Source organism: Nyctereutes procyonoides, unplaced genomic scaffold (genome assembly GCF_905146905.1).
Source record: "Nyctereutes procyonoides isolate TBG_1078 unplaced genomic scaffold, NYPRO_anot_genome, whole genome shotgun sequence".
Lineage (NCBI taxonomy): Eukaryota > Metazoa > Chordata > Mammalia > Carnivora > Canidae > Nyctereutes > Nyctereutes procyonoides.
This window is the reverse complement of record NW_026575037.1, coordinates 19,339,853-19,348,215: the sequence shown is the minus strand read 5'-3', so window position 1 is coordinate 19,348,215 and position 8,363 is coordinate 19,339,853. Positions and strand designations below refer to the sequence as shown.

The 8,363-nt window shown below is 40.3% G+C and overlaps 1 non-coding gene across 1 annotated transcript; it reads right to left on the bottom strand.

Moving 5' to 3' along the window:
• Positions 1-7,507: 7,507 nt before the first annotated feature.
• Positions 7,508-7,615, bottom strand: LOC129506112 (U6 spliceosomal RNA). Its single transcript, XR_008663703.1, has one exon. It is a non-coding gene; the product is annotated as a U6 spliceosomal RNA (small nuclear RNA).
• Positions 7,616-8,363: the final 748 nt, after the last annotated feature.

Sequence of the window (8,363 nt, the reverse complement as noted above, 5' to 3'; positions counted from 1 at the left end):
CAAAGGCAGACACTCAACCACTGAACCACCCAGGCATCCGACAGGCACCCCCCCTTTTTTTTTAAAGGACATTCTCTAGTGCCCACATGAACCTATTAAAAAAGAAAGAAAGAAAGAGAAAGAAGAAAGAAAGAAAGAAAGAAAGAAAGAAAGAAAGAAAGAAAGAAAGACAATTAAAAATCATTTTTAAGTTTCTTATCCAGGTAAAAGAGCCCCTGAACCCTGTTCACCCTCTAAACTGTTTGATGGATTTAAAAATAAAGATAAAAACCCTCACTATTTTATTATTCTTTCAGCAATGACAGGGTTCAGAAAGAAACTGCCCCAAACTGGGGTGCCTTTGTGTCATTGAATATTTTAAGCTGAAGGAATTTAAGAAATGGTGGTTGCAGGGAAAACTTTCTAAACTTCCCCTGAAGCAGGTCATCAGACCCTTGTGTAGGAAATACCTTCCCTACTCCTGAAAGAACGTAACATCCTATCTCCAAGACTGAGTGACTCCAAGAAAAGTCCAAAGAAAGAGGCCTTGTATCACGTGTCCCTGTTTGCTACACTTAGCTGATATTCCTGTTCTTGCCTCATTTTCCCACTATTGTCCACCCTTCACCAAACCTACTATAAAAATACTAAATTGATGGTGGCTGGAGGGAAAGTGGGTGGGGGGGTGAAATAAGTGAAGGTAAGGGTACACTTATAGTGATGACGAGCACTGAGTAATTTTTAAATGAATGGATGAATAACAAAAAATAATAAAATTTCATTTTTTCAAACTTTTTTCTTTTTAAAGACCTTAAGTAATCTGTACACCTAATGTGGGGCTCAAACTCACCACCCTGAGATCAAGAGTCCCATCCTCTATGGATGGCATCCTTATTTCCTTGGAAAGCTCTTTTAGCACATAAGACTTAAATTAAATAAATGCATATGCATCTCTCTTGTTAGTCTGTCTTTTGTTACAGAGCTCCAAGCCTAGAACCTAGAAGGGTAAGAAGAAAATATTTGTTTTCCTCCTCTACAGCAAGCAAAAAAGAAATAAGGAAAAAGCCATGCCTCTTCTATTGTCCGGGAGCAAGACTATCCTGACCCCTTCAAGATCCTTCTAGCTTGAATAAAAATCAAATTGACATGAAACAGATTAACAGGAGAAAATCAAATTTAATAGTGTACATATCGGGAATCCAGACAGATGTGGAAATTCCTGAGACAATCAGGTGAAATGAGATCGAGATGTCATCCTGAACTAAGGAGAAGGGGGTGGGGTTCTGGGATTGCAACCAGAAGGAACGCCATCTTCAGGGAGAAAGAGAAAGGGTCAAAAATAACTGTTTGCTGGGCTACTCAGAAACAATAGGACAAAGAGAGGACTTCTTGGTTTCTTCCCTGTCCACCACACCTGGTTCACACCATAATGTCATCATCCATGGTGACAGCTCTCTTCCTGGAGCGGGCCCTCTATCTAAATTCTTCTGGGCTATTGTGGGGGAAACAAAGAGCTCTTCCTGAATCTGCTGGGTTTTGATCACCTTTTTAATTCAAAATCACCTCCATACTAGAGGGTCCCATCCTAGGGCACCCTGCCCTGGGCCCCCAACACGACACAAACTCCAGCATTTTGCAAAAAAGACCTTCTCCAAATGGTAGCCACCTATCGAGGTGGGTGCACTTGGGAGGAAGCTTGGGTGTTGCCACTCACATCATCTGTGTGCTTAGGTTAGCACACAGCAGGTGGTCTCTCTTCAGGCAATTTTCAAGTTGTCTTTTCCGTTTTCTTACACTGTAAATGCACACACAACAAAGACGAGAAATGTCACACCGCTGGGGGAGGAAAAGAAGAGAGGGAGAGTCCCCTGTAACCCCATGGGGACAAAGTCTTCTTTCTGGTGGCCCTTCCCCTCCAATTACGCCTTCCAGCCCAGGCAAATTCCCCAGAGCATTTGCCCACAAGATCACTGCCATCCTGCTCGGTTCCCCTTTCAGAGGCGAGTAGCCAGCCAGGCCATATTTAGCTCCTGTTGTTATTTCTTTCCCAGCCAACCCCATCATTCCCTGAAGCACTTGTGATGTGGTTCTTGGAACAGTCTTCAACAGCTAGCACTGATCTGCCCCGAGCAAAATGCTTTGCCCATCTGTGCCAGGAGGATGTTTGCATTGTTTTCCATCAATCTTTCTCTCTGCAAGGAAATTGGAGAAGAAAGCATGTCTTATTACATCGTTGCCACTGTCCCACAACAAGAATCCTTTGGGGTGGTTCTTATTAAAGGAAAATCAAGCCTGAGTTAGAAAAGTCAAATTGCATTGCTTCTGGAGCCAGCCCAGATGGGCCTAAGACCGTGAAGTGTGTGAGATGGATCTTGAGTTCTTTCTCCTTTCTCCCTGCAGAGCATCCCCAGGTCCTAGTCCTGTCCCCACGAACCCCCACAAGCAACCCCTACTTTTTGTCGCTGCCTCTGATTCTAGCACTTTTTTTCCCTTGCTTCCTCCTCCATTAAAATTAAAATTTGTCTATGCAATGTCCAGTTTTTAAATTATGCTAATGTAGCTCACATAGCAGTTATCTCATTGTCCCAAGTGATGTGACAACAAACTTGAATCCAAAAGAATGACTCAGATAATTTGGAGGTCCCTGTAGGCCACTCCTGAAGTATATATTTTGAAGGAGCAACTATACCAGGTCATCTCTTCCCAGCAAGAAAGAGACGGTAACTCTCCTTTCCTGATCCAAGAAATACTAAATACTGATTCAAGAACTATCTGCTGATTTCATTTTATTAATACGAGACGATCCCTTCATACTGATTTGCATTATCTAAGGTTGAACTGTACCTACAGATACCATGATTCATTTGAAAATGAAACAACACCAGAGCAAGCATCTGGCCACATTTTCAGAGCGGTCTCTCAACCTTGACTGTGCTTGGCAGTCACCTCAGAATCTTGTAAAAATGCAGTTTTCATTGTTTAGGTCTGGGGAGGGGTCTGAGATCCCGCTCTGGGGTGATGCCTATGCCACTTTTCCTGACCTGCACCCTGATTAATAACTGACTTAAACTATAAATGTGGCAGACTTTTCAGATTCTTCCAGGAAAGGCCTGTTCCACTGGTTTCTTCTGTCATTCATCTATCCTTCTTTCAACCTATATTTGTAATTCATTTATTTATTCAACGAATATCCACCCCACACATTCTGCTGCCATGGACTGTATAAGTCATTAAGGAAGAAAACAGTGGTCAAGGTTGGCATTATCCTCACAAACACAAAGCTGTGAAAAAATACAGAAAAAAAAATTATGTGGGGGAAGAATAAGTGTTGTATTTACATCTAGCAATCAGAAATACATATAACAGCCATCAGATTAAGTATACTCAAAGAAAATTCCTGATTTTTAAATTCAGCTGCTTTTCTTTCACCTCTCAAGCCAATCTGCATGATCAGAAGATAGGATTTCATCGCTAGTACTTAGAGCAAACTTACTATGTGTGGTATATTTGCTGCTCCAGAGCCTCACCTCACACGTCTCAGAGCTCAGAACTATAGAAGAGGTCCCCCCAAAGAGGCAAAGCTGTTTTTAAATTTTTTTCCTGTGTGTGCAAATTAATCCATTCAAAAATCACCAGTCGCATGCCTACTATACACCAGACTGTGTCCAGCACTTGGACCTAGAGATAACATTACATAGTCATGGTGCTCAAAAAGGTCAGGTGGAGGTATTTTAATTTGAACACAATCCAGCTGTTGAAGTCAGGTTATTTTCATATTTAATAACAGGGCAAAACGAATGGCTTCAGTGTCGCTAAATGGCATTTCGTGTCCAATATGGCTTAGAGTCCATGGTCTCGGGAGACCTGAAGAGTAACTCAAGGATTATACACCATGACCAAATGGGATTTATCCCAGAAATGCAAAGTTAGTTCAACATATGAAAATCAATCACTGTAATACACTATTAGTAGAATCAAGAGGGGGAAAACACGATTATCACAATAATTGCAGAAAAAGCATTTGACAAATCCCAACACCTTTTCATGATAAAAATGCTCAACCATCTTAGAAGAGAATTTCTTCAACCTAATAATGGGCATCTAAGAAAACATCACAAGTGATATCAAAATTAATGGTGAGACTGTGCTTTCCATCTAAGATCAGGAACAGGACAAGGTGTCTGCTCTTACTACTTCTATTTGACATTCTACTGGAGGTGCTAACCAGAGAAATTAGGCAATGAAAAGGAATCAAATTTATTTAGATTGTCTATAGAAAATATCAAAAAATACACACACACGGTTCTTATAGTTCTCATAAATAACTTCAGCAAGGTTGTAGGACACAAGATCAATATACAAAAATCAATCATACAATGTATACACTTACAATGAATAATCTAAAAATGAAATTAAGAAAAATGATTATTTTTACACTAGCATCAGAAAGAATAAGATACTTAGGAATAAATTTTGCAATAGAAATACAAGTTTCATGCAATGGAAACTACAAAACATCATTGAAAGACATTAAAGAAGACCTAAGTAAATTGAAAGACAGTCAATGTTCATGGATTGAAGACTTAATATTATCAATGTGGTAATACACCCTTAGCTGTTCTACAAATTCAGTGCAATCCTTACAAAAATCCTGGCTTTCTTGAAGAAATGGACAAACAGGTCCCAGAATTTTTCAAGAGACCCAGAAAAACCAGAAGGATCTTGAAAAAGATCCTGGTATAAGTACCACATATAGATCAATGGAATAAGATTGGCAGTTCAGAAATAAAATCATACATTTATAGTAAACTCACTTTTGACAAGGATGCCCTGAGGACTGAATGAGGGGAAAAAATAGTCTTTTTAACAAAATGGTGCTAGACAACTGGATATTCACATGCAAAAATTGGATCCCTAGCCTCACATGAATGAAGTAAGAGCTTTACCTCACACCACAGACACGAATTAATTCAAAATGGATCAAAGACCTAAATTTAAAAGCTAAAATTATAAAACTCTTCAAGGAAAATCATAGGCATAAACCTTCATGGCCTTGGATTAAGCAGTGGTTTCTGAAATATGACACTAGAACATAAACAACAAAATTTTAAAAATAGGTACATTGGATTGCATTAAAATTCTAAACTTTTATGTTTCAAAAACTATCAAGAAAGTGAAAAGACATCCCATAAATTGAAAAGAAGTATTTCTAAATCACATATCTCGGATTTGTATCCAGAATATATAGAGAACTCTGACAACTCAACAATATAAGGTAAACTGTCCAATATTAAAAAGGGCAAAGGATCTAAATAGACATTTCTCCAAAGATATACAAATGACTGGTAAGTATTTTAAAATATGCTTAATACCATGTAGGAGGCCTAGGTGGCTCCGTTAAGTCAACTGAGTGTCTGACTATTTGATTTCAGTTCGGGTCATGATCTCAAAGTCATGAGATGGAGCTTTGTATAGGGCTTCACACTGGGTGTGAAGCTGGCTTAGGTTTCTCTCTCTCCCTCTCCCTCTGCCCCGCCCCCCGCCCCATACCACCCCTGCTCACATATGTGCACAAACTCTCTCTCTCAAAAAATTAAAATAAATAAAATAAAATAATAAAATAAAATAAAATAAAATAAACAAACATTGAACACCATGATTCATTAGGAAAATAGAATCAAGACTACAATGAGAGGGTGTGACCTTAGCAAAACAGCAGCAGCATAGAAATTTCTGTGTTCCTCTCCCTAGAGATGTCATTTTGAACAACTATCTGCACGGGAAAATACCTTCTAAAGATCTGTGGGTTCCAGGTGAGGGATTCTAGCACCTGGGTGAAGCACGAAGCACAGAAATAAAAGACACAATGAGGAGATAGGAAAGATAAATTTACATGACCCCCATCCCTTCTCCAGGTAGCCGAGTGCAGAGACACCCATCCCCCATGAAAGGAGAGTGAATTGAGGACACCAGGACCAGCTTGCCCCAGGCTGACCCTTCAGCCCTAGATGCTCCCTACAGGCCCCCATAACCTCAGGCCCCTAGCTTACCCTGGCACTTGAGGAAGGGGGAATGGGAAGTGACAGCTAATGGGTACAGGTTTCTTTTTGGAATGATGAAAATGTTCTGGAAATAGTGGTGATGATTGTACTAAAACCTACTGAATGGTACACCTTAAAGGGGTGCATTTACAGTGAGTGAATTTTGTCTTTAAAAAACGTACCACTGGGGATCCCTGGGTGGCTCAGTGGTTTAGGGCCTGCCTTTGACCCAGGGTGTGATCCTGGAGTCCCAGGATTGAGTCCCATATTGGGATCCCTGTATGGAGCCTGCTTCTCCCTCTGCCTGTGTCTCTGCCTCTCTCTCTTTCTTTGTCTTTCATGAATAAATTAAAAAAAAAACTTTAAAAAATTTTTTTAAAAATTTAAAAAGTACCACTAAAACAATTTTTTTAAGATAAGCTTATTGCTGTAAGATGAATAAGTTTGGGGGGGGGTCTAATGGACAGCATGGCAACCACAGTTAACAGCACTGTGTTACAGACTGCTTGAAAGATGCTAGGAGAGTAGATCTTAAATGTTTTTACTGCAAAACAAAAAATGGTAATTATGTGAAGTGATGGAAGTGTTAACTAACCTCTCTGTGGTTAATAATTTTGCAGTATATGCATGTATCGAATCATCACCTTGTACAGCTTAAATTTTCACAATGTTACATGCCAATTACATCTCAATAAGGCTGGAAGATCGATCCATCAATCCATCGATTTTTAAAAGTAGCTCAATCTTGGCACCTTGTAGGTTAGCCTTGACCAGACCCAGAGATAAAGAAGAAAATGCAGATTGACCAGTGCTGGTAATTCAGCTATCCCAAGTGCACTCATGAGCATAAAGCCTGATGGGGACTAATCCTTCAACACCCCTCTGTGGGGCTTCTCCTAATAGGCTCCAGTGGGAGAGGCTAAGGAAGCACAGTTACAAACAAAAGTCAACAGCCCTGGGCTCTGCTCCCTTGTCTCACAATCCTATCCATACCCTTTGGATCAGCAGCAAAATTCAGTGCCATTTTGTCCATTAAAAAAAAAAAACCCTCTAATTTAAAAAAAATTAAAAACACCTTTTCTGCTTTCATTTCTCATTAAAATGCCACTTTTGAGTCATTTGGAAAGGGTCAGGCTGGATGTTGGCTTTAAAACCTTTGACAGCTACTATAATTGCCTAGAGGTCCAATAACAGTGATTGCTCTCACAAGTTTAATTTTGAAGTTTCTGCCAAGCCATTAGCAGGTAGCCAGGGTTTGGAAATGAAAGGAAATTAGAGGCGACGAGAAAAACTAATCTCACCTACCTCTGGACTGTCACCTCTTCCCTGGGCCAGGACACGTTTCTCTTCTAAGTCACTGTTTCCTGGTATAGCGAGAGGAGTCCCGGGATTGGATTCCTAGTTCTGCTACTGACTAATCACATGGTCTCAGGCAAGTTATTAAACATTAAAAAAAAAAGTTATTAAGCATTTTGGTATTCTTTTTTTTAAATAAGAAACGCTTCATGAATTTAGGTGTCCTCCTTACACGGGGGCCAGGCTGATGTTCTCTGTTATCATTCCAGTTTTAGTACATGTGCTGCAGAAGTGAGCGCGGCACATTTTGGTATCCTTAAAAATGGGTACATGGTTGTTTTTGCTGCTCTGCCCTTGGCCCAAGTGCCATCTTGACAAGATTCTTCCACAGATCATGTCTGTGGAGGGAGGCAAGGCAAAGAGATGTGTGCACAGGACACTTGCAGGAGCACTCTGCATGGGCGATCACTGAGTTTAGGATTGGGCTGGGAAAGCTTCCTGGGCAGAGGTAGAAATGCATTAAAGTAAGACATTGTAGGGACACCTGGGTGCCTTGGTGGTTGGTTGAGCATCTGCCTTTGGCTTAGGGCATGAACCCAAGGTATTGGAATCGAGTCCCACATTGGGCTCCTTGCATAGAGCTTGCCTCTCCTTCGCCTGTGTCTCTGCCTCTCTGTGTGTCTCTCATGAATAAATAAATAAAATCTTAAAAAAAAAAGTTGTATCACATGGATCTGGTCACCTTTAGGCAATATAAGAGAACACATCTAAAAGACATTTCTAAAAGCCGCTCTAAATAAGGTGGCTCAACCATCATGGTTGCAATTTCAACTCTTCCATGGCCATTTAATCACCTTTAGTCCTTTCTTCGATCCTCACAACAAACAATCCCAGGGTTATTACACTCTCCATTGTATAGATGAGAATACTAGGCCTGCAAAGTTTACATAAGTTACTCAAATTTCACTTGACTGGTCAGTGGCAGAGATGGGCTTTGAACCATAGTTTTCTGACCATAACACCCATTTTCTCTCTGCCTGACCAGTG